Genomic DNA, 17,961 nt, shown 5'->3' with positions numbered 1-17,961 from the left:
AATGGGGAAGGGGAGGCAGGGGAAAATGAGGGAGCAGGTAACAAGTTGGATAAGAAATGTACTCACTGCATTACGTATGAAACTGTAACCTTCTGTACATCACTTTAACAATAAGGAAATGAAAAAATTCAGAACAAAAAAGACTGGGTAGATGGGAATATATGGAGATGTCATAAAGATGGTATAAAGAGCTTAGCATAGTACTAGGTGTCTAATGAATTTACAATAGCCTACATGAGAAGTGGTCATGGTGTTAACATAAAGGTCATAGAGCACTAACTTTGTCAGGATATTACCCCCAGGAGCTTGTAGTGGATTTTGGTTGATGGATCCCAGCTCCCATCTTTTTCTAGGTGTTGAGTAATCTTAGAGATGGTAATGTATAATGTGAAATGTTTAGTAGTTCTAGTGCTTTGACTATAAAATGTGAGGGCTTTTTTTCTTTTCTATTTCCAGCGTTTACTTATTTATTTTTATTGTTGAGATGATGTACAGAGGGGTTACAGTTACATACTTAAGGTACTCAGTACATTTCTTGTTGTACTTGTTACCCCCAAAATGTGAGTTTTAAAATTTATTTTTCTCTTTGTTATTTCTCCACCTGTATTTAACTAGTTATAATTCACTTACTATTAGTGAAATAATGAAAATATATACACACATACACATGTATTCAAAATTTGAGGTCCTTGTAAATGAGCTATGACCTGTGTGGTGACCTGGAACTCCAATTGCCATCTAACTTGTAGGGGTATATAAACTATATTAAGAAGCAAAGCTTTCTATCTTTATAATTAAGTTAGAATCTCTTATTGTTTAGTAATGATTCCCATGGTCATCTGGTGATTTCTGCAAGGTTGATGGAAGTGAATTTGGCTTCTCAGGCCCTTCACCATCTATTGACATTTGAACTTGTGAGGGTGTCAAAGGTCTCAAAGGTATAGGCATGCTCTCTTAAGAACTTGTAAACCTCTGCCCTAAATCATGTCCCATGTCGTCACTTCAAGGACTTTCATTGCTTTAGTTGACTGACAGTCCATTTCAGTTCTGTTTCCTATGAGCCTTCTTATACTTGGTGGAGAAAGAAGTGCTCTCCTCTGACCTAGGAGAAAGGTCAATGAGAAGAAGAAGTGAGTAAATGCTAGACAAAGAAAACCTATAGTTAATTACCTGTTGCTTTTTGTTGGTACTCTACTTCAGTTTTGCAAGCTTTCAGATTGGTGTAGTATATCCATGATGCTACTAATAGGTATGTTGTTTCAGATTAATGTTAGTTTTTGAGCAGTATTGAAATCTAGAATTGATTTAATTGAATGCATAGATGTCATCTTGATAGAAACTTTGTTTCTTCAGAACAAAAATTCTTAGGTGCACATTAGCATGTTACTGAGAAACTAGTAGTTCTGTCATAGTGGATCACTGCTGTAGGTGAATTATTTTTGCAATAAACAAGTTGGTAGCAGGTGCTTAATGCTTTCATTTTCCCCCTTTTCTGTTTCTTTTATATAGGAGAAAAGAGGGACAGGCATAGTTCTTTTTTTTTTTTTTTGAAAATTTTTGTTATTAGTATAAAGGTGATATATATTGGGGTTACAGACAGAGTTTTATTGTTGGGACTGTGCTGACCTCAGAGGCTCTAGACGCACCTGATGTCTTTCTAGTGCATTCTTACAGGAGTTGTGGTCCTGTGCTTCTTCAGTTCAGAGCTCATTAAGGCTTCATATGAAAAGTTGCAGAGCACACATGTAGTTGAACCATTGCTTTTCCACTATTTTTTCCTCTTGGCTTTTATTTATTGCATACTATCCCCTCTGACATTCAACCTCCCCCCTCCCCCAATTGCTTTTTGGCAAATGCACTCTGAAAGAAGAAACAATCCCAAGTTCAAAAAATCTATCAGTTCAGAGTTATAAAATAAGATAGCCTTTTTCTGTGAAGAATGAAGATGTACTCTGATTATTTTACCTCTCATGGCCTTTTTTCATGGCCATATAACTGAGAGCCTTTCCAAGGGTGAATCTTTCCAAGTGTTTCTAAAAGCATAAATATTTCTTGACATAGGTGGAAATCTCATAAATCTATGGGCAAGTATACCTATTTTCAGAAGCCTTAATTTGTTTTTTGAAATGAAGCCCATGCTTATGCCATATGTGCATTGAAAATAATACAAAGAACAGTTTATATGACTTAGGATGTTGAGCAGGCTGTCAGCATTTCAAACTAATATTCTGTCCTATAGCTCAAGTAAACAGTGTCTGGTTCTTTATCATTTGTTTCATTTTCCTTAATTCCTTTTATAATTCTTCATTTTTTGATGTTTATAAACAGCAGCAGTTTTATTTTATTGTTTTAGTTTTTGTTTATTTATTTATTTATTTTGGTCTTGGGGCTTGAACTCTGGGGTCTGGGTGCTGTCCCTAAGCTCTTCAGCTCAAGACTTGAGCCAAAGCTCCACTTCTGGTTTTCTGGTGGTTAATTGGAGATAAGAGTCTCATGGACTTTCCTGCCTGGACTGGCTTTGAACTGAGATCATCATATCTCAGCCTCTTGCAGGTGTGAGCCACAAGTACCTGGCTCAGTTTTAATTTTTATGTACATAGCTTATGTATCTTTCATTTGATTTTATTTAGTTCTTTTGTAAAATAAGCATTCCTAACCCAAAATGAGTGAAAGAATTACCAACATGTTTTCTGGAGTTCTACTTTTCTGAAGTTTAAGATTCTCTGTAGTCTAGTGTGGTACATGGCATGATATAAAGCTCACTTCATTTATCACTCAAATACCTGGTCTGTTTCTTAACAGTATTCCTTTTCTTTCTTTCTTTCTTTCTTTTTTTTTTTTTTTTCAATATAGAGGTTTGAGTTTAGGGCCATGCTCTCTACCACTTGAGAGATATACCCCCCAGTCATTTTTGTTTTAATTATTTTTGTGGTAGGATTTTTCACTTTTGCCTTGACTGGCGTGGACAACATAAGTAAATACAGGCTTCTTGAATAACCAAGATTATACCATCTGTCACTACACTGTTGTTTTTTTTTGTGGTTGATATGGGATCTTGAAAACTATTACTGGACTAGCAATGAACTGTGGCTAAACTGATCTTCCCGATGTCTGCTTCCTGATTTCTTATCCAGTTGGTTTCTTCTAAGTTGGTTTATTATTTGTATTGTAGTGTGTTGTATTATACGTACTATGCAATAAAATAAAAGATAATGAAAGTAGAAATGTTGTGCAAGTCAGGACTTTATGATCAGTTGCCTAACTAGCAATGTTTTTTGTTTACTTCTTTTTTTTCTGCCAGTATTTGTTTTTGAGCTTAGGGCCCTCCACTTGTTGGAAGGCTTAAGACAAGAAAGAACATTTAGAAGTGTGCTATGCAAAACCAAGAGCTTAGTGTTGGGTGTGTTAGGTTTAGAATTCTTAATATATTTAATAGAGACGCTGATCATAGTTCAAGAAAGATGAAACTGAACTATGCCTCCAGCTTCACTTTTTTTTTTCCCCCCCTTTTTACTGGTTATTTTGAAGATTGAATTCTGTGGACTTTTCTGTCCAGGCTGATTTCAAACCTCAGTCCTGAGTATCTTACCCTTGGGTAACTATGATTACAGGTGTAAGCCACTGGTGCCTAGATACATTGTTTACATTCTTTACTGATAATATATATTCTCTTGTGTAGCTTATTTATTGGAGCTACCAAGTAACTGGGAAGTTTTCATCTCACTCATAGATCATTTAACTATACTTAACAAATGTTCCTTACTAGCTCAATTGAATGTGTGTGTGTGTATATATATATATATATACGTATATATACGTATACGTATATATATGTATATATATACGTATATATACGTATACGTATATATACGTATATATATGTATATATATATACACACACATATATAACTTTTATTATGACAGTGATAATATCAAAATGAAACCTTTATTATGCATGTAAAATAAAGCTTGTGATCTGGGAGAGTTCAAACTGTCGTTAGTTAGGAACTCAAATCACAGTTGTTTTCGCATAGGTTATAATACACCCTGGGGGTTGGTATGTTGGTAAACAGCTGTAATCCCAGTCGTCCAGGGGTAGAGACAAGAAAATTGTGAGCTCAAGGCCACTGTGGCTACTAAATGAGTTTGATACTGTGTAAAAGATTTTTAAAAATCCTACATAAGGAAGTACATTGTTATCAACAATATAAAATTACATTGTCAAGCTTCTCTTGTTCTGTCAGTAAAAACTCATAGACCTTGGGGTGATTGTTTGTTGAAGGGTGCTTTCTGTAATCAAGATTAGAACCCAACTCTACTGCCTGCCTGAGTTTTACCATGGCTGTACATTAGTCAGACATTGGGGAAGTAGGAGCTATCTGTGTGGGCTTGAGAGGTAATAAAGGACACAAAATGCCAGGAGAAATATTTTTAATTGTCTCTATTGTATGTATACATTGCTTCACTTTGATGTGCTTATACAGGGGCTTTAGGGAGAGATTTTTGTCTTGTGAGAGAAGCTGTTTTGAGAGGATTTATGAGAAAGTTTTCTTGGGAGATAGTGGGTAGAGTGAGGCTGTTAGCTGGAGACATGTTGCAGTGGCCAAAGGGACTGAGGTACATCACATTTTATTTTTCATGTTCCTGTCTTGGGTATCTTCTACATAACATCTAAACATTCATCTTTCATTTGTACTTTATTACAATCTTCATATGTATTTCTTTAGCATTGCGTGTAGTTTTTCCAAAATGAAAGTATTATTTGAACAAAGGCAGACTATTGAAAAAAACTTTGGAAATGTGTCAGGGAAGTTTTCTTATTGCATCTTTGGACCAGAAAAAAATCTCAATGCTGATATTTTTTATTTTTCCTTTTTTAAAAAATTGGAACATTGGCATTCATAATACAGTTATTTATTTAGAGCACACCCATTTCTCATGTAGAGTACAACAGTAAAGAAAATAAGAGAGCTTTAATTCTTTTGAAGGTTGATTGTCATTGTCACATGCTATTTGACTGAAATGATTGCAATCATTGTTTTATTTTTTTAGAGTATGAAATTTTATAAAAATCTTAAAATTTGAAGGTAAAGTAGCCTTTATCTGAATACTTAGGAACTTCAGTTATGTTTGAGATTGAGACATGAAGCTTTTAGTGAGCAAAGAATCAAAAATGAGTGGAAAACTATTTGCTCATAGTATTTATTTACTGTATACTTGTACTGTATAATAATTTACACACACCTTTCAGCATAATGCAATATGTTTATTGGTTTCAGGTTACAGGTCTAGCCACATTGCAAATGAGGTTTTCTCTTCCATGTCTTGTAAGGCTGAAGTCAGGGTGTCAGTTAGCCTGTGTTCTCATCCGTGTCTTTGTCCAAACTCACATGGTGGTAGGCAGAATTCAATTCTTGGGAAATGTAAGATGGTAGCCTTCTGTTCCTAAATGCCACCCACAATCCCTTGGCACATGGGCCCTTCCACTGGTAGTTCATTGCTTTTTTAAGGCTGGCAGAAGAATCTCTTCTGCCATATGTATCATCTCCAAGTCTATGGAAACATGGCTGTCAGACCCATTCAAGACAATCTCCAATTTGATCATGATTACTCTTGGTCAATTAATTAGGGGCCTTAATTTCCTCTATAACATCTTTTAACCTCTGCCATATCAGGTAACACAATTACAGGAATCATAGCCAACATGTATTCAAGGAATTATACATGGGTGAGGGTCACTGGGGATGCTTTAGAATTCTGCTTCTGCAATGCATTGGGGAGAGATTTGGATGCTGAAAATCTTTATTTAAAGGATCACTCCTGTAACTCAACAGGTTGTGATGTGTTAGATTAAAGTAGTAGCAGGAGAGATAAGGTAAAGACGTTAGAATCAAGGTGTGTTTTGAATGTAGAACTAATAGATTTGCTCATGAATTCACTATGGAATAGGTAGGAGCAAGAAATGAACCAAGAATGACTCTAGGATTTCTAATTTGATTTGCTGGAAGGCTTAAGATAAGAAAGAACATTTAGAACTGTGCCATGCAAAACCAAGAGTTTAGTGTTGGGTGTGTTAGGTTTAGAATTCTTAGTATATTTAATAGAGGTGCTGGTTATGGCTCAAGAAAGAAGAACTTTGAGGTCTCCCGTTGTTTCTACTAATGGGGAGGTTAGTGATGATATAGTTGAAACTATTTTTTTGTGTGGTGGGAAGAAGTGTCCCTTTGCAATGAGCCTGAGAGAGAACAGTGAGGAATTAGAGATAACACTATAGGAGGAGATTTGTGGCAAAATTAATGGAGTTGCATCTGGCGAGGAGTTGGATGAAAAGCATACCTTTTTTTGTTTGTTTTATAGGTAGAAAATATTACAGCAATTTGCATGACTATGGGAATGAGGCTTCACTTGCTTATTAGAAAAAGCAATGAAAAAGTTAATGTCTGTTATCTCTATATTTGATTTTGGTACTCTGGGTGTGGTATATACATTTATCTGAATTAGGGAAGAGAAGAGGAGCATCAAAAGGGTGAGACAAAGGATAAAAGGGCGAACCAACCCAACAGCAATATTCACAAGACAATATATTGGACATTAACTGTACAATTTGGGGTATTGGAAGGGGTGGGGGAAAGACAAGGTGGGAGAAAAATGAGGGACGGGTAACAAGTATGACAAGAAATGTACTCACTGCCTTATATATGTAACTGTAACCCCACTGTACATTGCTTTGACAACAAAATTAAATAATAAATGAATAAACAAATAAATTAAATAAATAAAAGTTAAATGTCTAGTTCTACTACCAAAAAAAGAAGAGGGTGATGGAAATGTTCCTTTATGATTCAAAACTAATTTTTTTTTTTTTTTTTTTTGGCCAGTCCTGGGCCTTGGACTCAGGGCCTGAGCAGTGTCCCTGGCTTCTTCCCGCTCAAGGCTAGCACTCTGCCACTTGAGCCACAGCGCCGCTTCTGGCCGTTTTCTGTATATGTGGTGCTGGGGAATTGAACCTAGGGCCTCGTGTATCTGAGGCAGGCACTCTTGCCACTAGGCTATATCTCCAGCCCCCAAAACTAATTTTCTTGCATGTGCTTTAGAAAATGGTAATTGAAAGTGGAATGTGAATGGCTTCAACCACATTTCTTCATGGAGTATAGATGCAGTAGAAAATCTTATAACTTATCAGAGCTTCTTTAGTCTTATTTTTCAGGGGTCCATGAATTCTGTGCCAATAACTGAGAGCAATTAAAGTACTTTCCCAGTGGCCAGAGCAGGAGTCATAAAGCTATCTAGGCCACTGTTAGAGCTGGCATGGTAGGAGATATATAAGCAATGTCCTGTCCAAAAGTCTTTTCTTTGCCACCCCACACTGTCTTCCACTTTCATTCACAACATGTTCCTGGAAAGACTGATAAAAATTCAGTGTTTAGAAGTTAAACACTTGATTTATTTGTTTCTACAGAAGTAAAATATACAATTTCTGATTATGAATGTATATATCCAACTCTTAACACTATGCATTACATGTATTTAAATCTAAAATGTAGATAGCCTTAAAAAGTAAAGTAATAGTATTACCTTATTGGTAAAATCAATTGTTAGTACAGTTGTGTAAGTAAGGTGCTGATCTTATGAGTGGAACAGGAATGTGTGGATTTTGGATACTATCTTGTCTTTATCTTTTTCTGTTTTTGGCAGTAGAGAAGTTTGCACTCTGTGTCAAGAGCAATACCACTAGACTCATGTCTCCATTGCTTTTTGTTTTAGTTTATTTTTCAGATATAGTCTCAAGAACCTTCTTGCCTCAGGGCAGCCTCCAGTAATAATCTTTCTGCTCCTACCTCAATGGCTGTGATTATAGGCATGAACCCTCCCCTCCCCTCCCTTCTTCCCTCCCTCCCTCCCTCCCTCTCACCCTTCTTCTCTCCCTTTTTTCCTTTCTCTCCCTCCCCCCCCTCTATCTTTAATCTCTTTCCCTCCTTTTTAAGGTTCTGGCTAGTTTCTCTGGATAAGTGAGTCTGTAGTAAGCAGCCCAGTGAAAAGACTAGGAATTCCTCCTTTGTATTTATTTGACTTACTGAAATGTCCTGATCTGTTTTTCATTTTGTATTTATGGTGATATTTTCTAACTTTCTTCACTTTTCCTTATTCTTTAGATAAACTTTAGACATTAGAGTCTTGGTGTTTCAAATTTGTCTAATTTTTCTCTCCTATTTAGGCTCACAGAGCTCATCAGTCTCTGTCCTGTGACTGTCCAGTTGACCAGGACTGACCACTTTTATACCCTTAGTTATGTCCACTTAGTCTCTGGTTATATTCTTTTTAGTATCAGCCCACATTTTCCCCTATTCCTTCAGCTTTAGGGACTGTAATAACTAAATGCTCCATATTATACAAATGATTGTATGAATGAACATTGCTTGGCAAAGCAGAACTATTGCTTACTGCATGACTTTATTGTGTTTCTTTAGCAACTAATGCATGGATGCTCCGGTTCACCTTGGTGGGGGCTCTGAAGATATCTGCTTTTAATAGTTGAAGCACTGGCTGCATGAGAGTCATGCTATGCAGTTGAGCAGTGCCATACATAACAGCTTTATAAATTAAATCAAATATATTCTGTATCTCCCTTTTTTCTCTGTAAGAGGACCAGATAGGTCTTAGGATTTTTTGTTTGTTTTTGTGTTGGTGTTGGGCCTGAGCTCAGGGCCCAGGCATTCTACAACATAAGCCACAGTTTAATTTCTGGCTTTTTTTGTTGGGTGGTTAATTGGAGACAAGAGTCTCACAGACTTTTCTTCTGGGGCTTCTTTTAACCATGACCCTCAGATTTCAACCTCCTAAGTAGATATAATTACAGGTGTGAGCTACTGGTGCCCAGCTGATCTTTAGGATCTTTATAATGCTTTCTAGTCTACATAATTGCACTTAAAAAGGGAGCATTGTTACTTTCTACTCTAATTTAGAATGTTGCTTACTTTATTTCCCAGCCTGGTATAGATAGGAAGTTGGAATTCTAGTTTTAGCCTTCCTCCTAGTTTAAATAATTGAAGGAAGTTACATATAATAAGTGATATAATGCTTAAATATAATAAATGATAAAATGTAAACATAGAATCCCATGAAGGGATATGGAAATAAAATGAAATATCTGAACCATACATGGTGTTCCTGAAATGTAGAGCACCAGGGACCTGCATATGCCAAGGGCGGGAGGTAGGTGGGCTAGTAGAAAGGGCAGAGCTTTGTGAGGAAAGGAGGAGCTGTCCTGTTTGCCAGCGTCTCTGTTTAAGGAGTGGCCTGCGGGAAGGAGACAGCCGTTGTACTATATAGATCCTCTGCTTCTCTGCTGAAGTTTGTGCCATTGGTTTGGCTTCCTAAAAAGTATTAACAGTGAAATACATCTTCTACCAGTTCCTTTAGGAGAATAGTAAATTGTTCTTGTTCATTGTGATGGCTGAAGCTTTTTATGACTTGCCTCGCAGTTCCCTGCTGTGAGCAGCAGTGCATCCATGCCCTTCCATTCTTTCTGTCCCATGCCAAACTGCTAGTTTAGGGGTCACCCAAGTGGATATATGTGCTTCAGTTCACCAAATGTCACTGAGATCACTGTGTTTGGAGTAGTGACTACAAAGCTAGCAGTTTGCATACCTACTTTACATGATTTGTGTGATGGGGAAAGGCTTCTGGAGTTGCTGCCTATGGAGAGGTTGGCTACTGTTGTGGCCTAGTACCTCTTTCTAGCTTTGCTTCCTAGTACCACTGTTACACAGGATCAGTTTGGTGGAGATGGATGTAGGGAGGGGTGGACAGTAGGTGAGGAGATCCACAAGCAGAAGCAATAAGGATTTGTAGCAGATCAAACTTGCCTGAGGAAAACATTGCAATAGGTTACAAGTCTTATATTTACATGCAGGATAGCCTATTGTACTTCTTATCTTGGGGAAGCCTGTGTTTCCTTTTATTGCACTATAGCTCTTTAGTCTGCTGGACAGAAAGGCAATGGAGAGAGGCTGTGGAGGAGATGATTTAGGAGGAGGCTGGGTATTATGACAGTGAGCAAGGTATTTCCTGGATGCCTTCCTTTGGATTAAGGAAGACCTGCTCCACATGATTAATTCTGCTCTACTACTTACTAGTAGGCAAATGAGGTGGAGCATATTTGTTCATGGCACCTAATTTATGCATAATCCAAAATCAATGGAGAAAGTTAAGACTAGAGTGTTAGATTTGATCTTAGGATTCTTTCCAGCTCCACTCTTTAGCTTTGTAATGACAATCTCATTTTTCTTTCCTATAAAATTACGTCAATATTAAATCACGATTTAATGATTATTACGAGGTAAAATAAGTGGAGTACATGGATAGTGACTCAAGCCATACTACTATTACCATTACTGTTATTATTTTCATTTATTCATTTTACTGTGTTAGGCATGTTCTTGTGTCTGCTATAGAGATGCAAAATCTTAAAGACAAACTGTTCCTTGGATGCTCCAAATTACCTGAAAGACCTAAGACTGTATAAATTATAAAACTGATAGCCTTTATAGTTGGTTACAATTTCTGTGTCCCAAGGGTTTGTATGTTACCATTTAATCTCCCTTGTAGGATAGAAGATGGTGGAAACCTAATCTGACTGTGACCTTTAAAGGTGGGGCCTTTGAGAATTATTAGGATTAGATAAGTTCATCAGGGTGGAAAACTTACGATTGAATACTGATGGCTTTATAAGATGAGAAATACCAGGACACACACACACACACACACACACACACACACACACACACACTCCTTGTTACTTATCATTGTTATCATATAATGCCTCGTGTTGTCTCAGGAGTCTACCAATAAGAATCCAATCACCAAGTTCAGCTTTCGAACTTCCAGAACTACACAAAATGGACTAAGATATAGTTTACCAGATTATGTTGGACAGGTTATCAAACATCAGTCTCAGGTGATTAGATTATAAGAGGCATCTTGATTACAGGAAAAGATCAACTCTAAGGTTCCTTTAGATAGCAATTTATCCACAACTTCTCAGATACTTGTGAATAAAATGAGGTCTTTGTTCAGAGAAGGTAATAGAGATTTAGAGGAGAGTAGTTTTAGCTTAGGGCTTCAGTTTTGTGTTTACGAATACAGACAAATGCCAACAAGTAACAGGAAAGTGGCTTGAACTTTAAGACTGTTCCTTTTTCTTTCTTCTTTTACTTTACCTTGAGATTTTCATATTTATATTATTTCCTATTTTACTAAAGAATTTGAAATTCGGCTTGCAATCTTTCGCAGACAGTTATGCAGAAAATGGATGCATTTTGTCATTAAAGTATAGACATTGTTTTTGAAATTCCTTATCACCAAGATAACTAAACTCAGTTAACTTAAGCTCAGTTTCTTTTAATTTTATTAATTAAATTTTGTTGACAAGGTGTTGTGCAAAAGGGGCAAAGTTACATAATAAGGAAGTGAGTACATTTCTTGTGATACCTTATGCCCTTGTTTTTCTTTCCCTTCCTTAGATCAGGTAGGTATATATACAATATCCAGTGTACCAAAATCATATACAGTAACCACGTAGGGTATGCCAAAGGAAATTCACCTAGAACATTACATTACACCTAACGACAACAATAGAATCCTCCTGTGTCCTTCTCTTGGAATTCTTTTTGCTTATTCTCGTCTTATATGATCATGTATACATAGCTGTTGATCCACTATTGTGATCCACTGATAGGTCTATTCTAGACCTTTTTGTGTTTAGTAGTTGTTTGGTTTTAGATACATAATGTAAGGTCGCTGACCCAAACCTGTGGAGATACCATTTGAAAAGAAGTTTGTTGTTTTGCAGACCTGGTCTCTACTGACCCCCTTCCCCCCACTCTAACAGTCATATATCAAGGAGGCCATGCCCCTTTGTTCTCTGTGTTCTAGGCTTGTCTCACTCAACATTATTTGTTCAAGTTCTGACCATTTCCCTGCGAATACCAATATTTTTATCATTTCTAATTGCTATGTAGTATTCCATTGTGTAGGTACCACATTTTTTGGATCCATTCATCTGTAGTGGGGCATCTGGGTTGTTTCCATATTTTGGCTATTGTGAATTGTGCAACGATAAACATGGGTGTGCAGATATCTTTATGATATCCTGAGTCCTGTTGTTCAGGATAGATGCCTAGGAGTAGTATAGCTGGGTCAGAGGGTGTGTCTATGCTGAACTTTTTGAGGAACCTCCATACTGTTCTCCAAAGTGGTTGTACTAGTTTACAATCCCACTTGCAGTGTAAAAGGGTTCCTCTTCCTCCGCATCCCCTCCAGCATTTGTTTTTGCCTGAGTTCAGAGTATAGGCCATTTCTGACTGGGGTAAGTTGGTTTGTGAGGGTTGTTTTTATTTGCATTTCCTTTACTGCCAGGGATGTTGAACATTTCCTCATATGTTTCTTTGCCATTTTTTTTTCTTCTTCTGTGAAGTCTCTCTTTAGCTCCCTTGTCCATTTAATAATTGGTTTACTAGGTTTGGAAAGGGTTAGTTTTTCTTGATTTCTCTGTAGATGATGGATATTAGGCCTTTGTCTGTTGCTTTTCTGGTGAAGATCTTTTCCCAAATGGTTGGGTGTCTTTCTAGTTTAGTGGCTATGTCTTTAGCTGTATAGAAACTTTTTATTTTGAGGTAATCCCATTTGTCGAGTCTCTCCCCTATCTGTTGTGCCCTGGGACTATGTTCAGAAAGTTCTTACCTGTGCCTATAAGTTCTAGTGTCTCTCCTACTCTTTCAGTGGATTCAAGGATTCAGGTCTGATGTTGAGCTCCTTAATACATTTTGAGTTGATCTTGATGCATGATGATATGCTAGGGTCTACTTTGAGTTTTCTACATGTGGCTGCCCAGTTTTTCCAGCACCAGTAGTCGAAGAGGCTGTGTTTTTCCCCATTGAATGTCTTTAGCTCCTTTGTCAGATATCATAAGCTCAGTTTCTTGATACACTCAATCTTAGTTATTTAAAGATTTGTTGTTTTGAATTTATGATTTTTCCAACATGCTGAATTTACTTGTACCAAAAATCACTAGTCAAGGTGCTTTTATGGTCATTCACAGATGTGCAGAACAGGTGAATGAATTACTTATTATGTACATCCCTAGCTCTCACACTGTAAACAAGGGTCTTTTTTGTGGTCTAGTGTCTCATTTCACACATTATTATGCTTTTTGTTGGTGGTTTTAGTATTTACAATAGCTACAAAGAATATTGCTGAAGCTGTGGAAATGTCTGAGTTAAATGGATGATATTGTTTCTTGGAAATAATACTATATCCAATTATTTGGAAATACATTCATAAGTTTTTTTAGCAGTACTAAGACTCGATCTCAGGTCTTCACAGCCAGCTGTTACTCTACCACTTGAGTCACACTTTCACCTCAAATTTTTAGTTATTATTTGGAGGTAGAATGAAGCAAACTTTTTTACCCAGGCCGGCCTTGAACTGGCCTTGATCTTCTAGATCTGAGCAGCTTAGGAGATGTGAGCCACTGGCTTCTAAATCTTTTTACCTGTTTTGCTTTTACTTTTTACAAAAACATTCCTTTTATGAACAAAATCTGTATTCTTATATTCTAGTAGTTGAACTACCATCCTGGCTGATTAGTGAGTGAAATGTATAGGAAACAATAGAGAAGATACAGAAAGTAGCCTAGATTTCCCTGAAGACATTACAGAGGGATGTGCTGTAGAGAAAAAAAAAATCTCTGTAATTATGAATCACAGAAACCTCCTTAGAATGTGCCTGCCGAATGGCTGTTTTTTTGTCTGGAGAAGGCAGACTGCAGGAATAGCAGACAGGGAAGGCTGGACCTAGGAGGTGTCCTCTCACATGATGGCTGCCATTTCAGCTTTCCATTTTCAGTAGTATAAATTTGGATGAATTCCTTTGTGTCTTTCAATAGTTTGGTTATTGATGAATCAATGAAATAGAAGAATACAGAAGAATTTTACATAAAATGAGGTTGAATTACCAATTTGTAGGAAGGGAATAATTTCAGGATGTTAGCATTTACTTCATAATTATTGACCTAAGGACTGTCCAAGCCTTTCTGTGCTATATATTTACTCTTTCACAGTCCCAGGATTTTAAAAAATAATTACTTATTTATTAATAATTACTTATTTATTATTTATTGTCAAAGTGATGTACAGAGGGGTTACAGTTTCATACGTAAGGCAGTGGGTACATTTCTTGTGCAATTTGTTACCTTCTCCCTCATTTCCCCCCTCTCCCTCCTTCTTTCCCTTTACCCCCATGAGTTGTTCAGTTGGTTTACACCAAATGGTTTTGTAAGTACTGCTTTTGGAATAATTTGTCTTTTTGTCCTTTATCTCTTGATTTTGATATTCTCTTTCCCTTCCCTAGTTCTAATACCAGTATATACAGTATGCAGGGTTCTCACATGAGATACAGTGATAGTGCGGGGACAACCACAGGAAGGGGATACAAGAGGATCATCATCAACGACAACAATAAAAAGCTACCATTTCACATGGCATATTGAAAGTAATTACAACAGTGATATAACACTTGTTTCCATAATGTGGAGTTTATTTCACTTAGCATCATCTTATGTGTTCATAAAGTTCATATTGGGCTCTTGTGATCCTCTGCTGTGCCCAAACCTGTGCTAATTATTCCCTATGAGGTAAATCATAGAGTCCGTGTTTTTTTGGGTCTGACTCACTTCACTTAGTATAATTTTTTTCCAAGTCCTTCCATTTCCTTATGAATGGGGAAATGTCATTCTTTCTGATAGAAGCATAAAATTTCGCTGTGTATATATGTATCACATTTTCCTGATCCATTCATCTACTGAGGAATGTCTGGGTTGATTCCATATTTTGGCAATGACAAATTGTGCTGCGATGAACATTCTTGTGCTGGTGGCTTTAGTGTGTTCTTGTTTGTAATCTTTTGGGTAGATGCTAGGTCGTAGGGGAGCTCTATGTTTACCCTTCTGAGGAACCTTGTCTTTATTTCATTATTATTATTATTTTGCCAGTGCTGGGGCTTGAACTCAGGGTCTGATCACTGTCCCTGGCTTCTTTTTGCTAAAGGCTAGTACTCTACCACTTGAGCCACAGTGCCACTTCTGGCTTTTTCTGTATGTGGTGCTGAGGAATAGAACCCAGGGCTTCATGCATATGAGGCCAGCACTTTACCACTAGGCCATATTCCTAGCCCCACAGTCCAGGATTTTTATGCAATGACTTTTTTTTAAAGATAAAATCTGTGTATTTAGAATATGAGAATTTTTAACTTGGGGGCTATTTTTTTTCTGTATGAAAGTAGGGTTTCCACTTTATTAAAATAGTATTAAACATAAAATTGATTAAAAACAATTTTTAATTTTACTTGTCATTGTTATTCTACTTGCTAAATTATTTCTGGTTAAACACTTTTATTCCTTTCTTAGCTGAAAATTTTTAATTTTAAAACTGTATTAGTAAGAATATTATAAAACTTTCAAATGCTGAATTTTGTGTGCGATCACTAACTTTGTCATTTGCTAAGTTTCAAATATATAAAATTACAATTCAGCTTATTTTTTGTGGTGGCATTAGAATCTGACTTACTGCCTTGTCCTTGTTATATAAGCACTCTATCACTTGAGCCACATCTCCAGGTCCAGTTAATACTTTTTGTTGTGGTTGATCATGGGGCTTGAACTTAAGGCCTGGATATTGTATCTGAGCTTTTTTGCTCAAAACTAGTGTTCTACTACTTTGAACCACAGCTCCACTTCTAGTTTTTTTTTTTTTTTTTGCCAGTCCTGGGCCTTGAACTCAGGGCCTGAGCACTGTCCCTGGCTTCTTCCCGCTCAAGGCTAGCACTCTGCCACTTGAGCCACAGCGCCGCTTCTGGCTGTTTTCTGTATATGTGGTGCTGGGGAATCGAACCTAGGGCCTCGTGTATCCGAGGCAGGCACTCTTGCCACTAGGCTATATCCCCAGCCCCACTTCTAGTTTTTTGATGGTTAATTGGAGATGTGTCTGATGAACTTTCCTGCCTGGGCTGGCTTTGACCTGTGATCCTTACATATCAGCCTCTTGAGTAGTTAGGACTACATGTGTGAGCCACCAGTGTCCAGCTTAGTTAATATTTCGATAAAAACAAAAATAATAGTAGTAGGTTGATCTAAATGGAAGTCAGTTAACATCTTTGATATTTCACTTGACTTTCTTTACATGTAAAAAAACACAAGGGATGATTATAGTATTGTTTTTGTTTTTCAGGGTATAGATAATGTGTACTTTTTTGCATGTGCCTAGATATGTACTGAAAGAAAAAAAATCTCAAAGTAGATGTAGGAAAGCATCCATACCAATGGACACTAAAAGCATGATATTTCTTTTTTAGAGATACTGTCTTAAAGTGAAAATAGTGAGTGATTGAGAGCCATTTCAATTTCAAATATGGTATTATATTTAGACACTTATTAATACATTTTCAGATTAATTTTGTAGGTCCTTTGATTGCTGCTATTCCATCATACACTCATTTTATTACAAATTTCAGTCTCTTAACTTATGATAGCAAAACCAATTTCTCTTGGACCTGAGGACTGTTATTTGTGTCTTTTAAAAATGCACCTTTCAAAAGTTGTATATTTCCAGTTTTTAATCTTTGGCAAGCAGTTTTCTCATGGTTACTCTTTTAATTGGAATAATTAAGGAATTTTCAGTATGACAGAACACTTTAAAATCTCTTGTTATCGGAAATATGACATTTATTAGCAAAGATTGATATTGGTAGTTATTTCTCAATTGAATTACAGTGATGAAAAGATACTTCTGGGGTTGGGAATATGGCTCAATGGTTAGAGTGCTTGCGTAGCATGCATGAAGCCCTGGGTTTGATTCCTTAGTATCACATAAACAGAAAAGGCTGGAAGAGACGCTGTGACTCAAGTAGTAGAGTACTAGCCTTGAGCACAGAGAGGCTCAGGGACAGAGAAAGGCTGAGTTCAAGCCCCAGGACCACCCCCACCCCACCCCCCAAAAGGGTACTTCATGATGGGAAGAAGGCCTTGAATATTCAGACAATAGTTGTATTTAGACTTAGATTAGTGTGGCCCCTGCATAAGGGTGACAGGCAAACTTATTATAAAAGAAACTTATTTATAAGTTGTCACAAAATTTATTTTTTCCTGTCAAATAAAAGGTTTTTTTTTGTTTTTTTTTTTTAAAGAGTGAGGGAATGGGGTGGGCAGGAGAGGAATGGTGAGAATGTTAAAAGTGGTGACATTGATCAAGATATATTGTATATCTGCTTTGTTAAATGGTAATTTCTTTGTACAACTGCTGAAAGATACGTAAAAATAATAAATTTTTTGAAAAAGAAAAAAGATAACACTTACAAAAGACTGAAATGTCAAGGTATTTCTTGTGTGTTCTGATCTGTATGTTTTCACGCTGTATCTCATAGGGCCTGTGTGCATTGTGAGACTGCCAAGTTCGTGCATAGTTGTCTTGACAGATGACATGCTCATTAATATTGTAATGGGCTTTTGCCAACCAACGGAAGCCATGTGCCCTAGGCAGTAACTTCTAGTGCCAATTTCTGCTGATGGCTGTAAACCATGCCTTAAATATGTGTTGAAACCAATGATAGGTAAATAAATAGCCATTCAAGCTAAAAATTGTTTATTTTTACCCATGTAAGACAGGAGCACTTGTGAATGATAAAGGGCTGCTGGTATTTCTTTTCTTCTCTTTTTTTTTTTTTTTTTTTTTTTTTGCCAGTCCTGGGCCTTAAACTCAGGGCCTTACTGTCCCTGGCTTCTTTTTGCCCAAAGCCAGCACTCTGCCACTTGAGCCGCAGTACCACTTCTGGCCGTTTTCTATTTATGTGGTGCTGAGGAATCAAACCCAGGGCTTCATGTATGGCAGGCGAGCACTCTTGCCACTAGGC

This window comes from Perognathus longimembris, chromosome 6 (assembly GCF_023159225.1).
Source record: "Perognathus longimembris pacificus isolate PPM17 chromosome 6, ASM2315922v1, whole genome shotgun sequence".
In the NCBI taxonomy this organism is placed as follows: Eukaryota; Metazoa; Chordata; class Mammalia; order Rodentia; family Heteromyidae; genus Perognathus; species Perognathus longimembris.
This window is presented reverse-complemented; position numbering follows the sequence as displayed.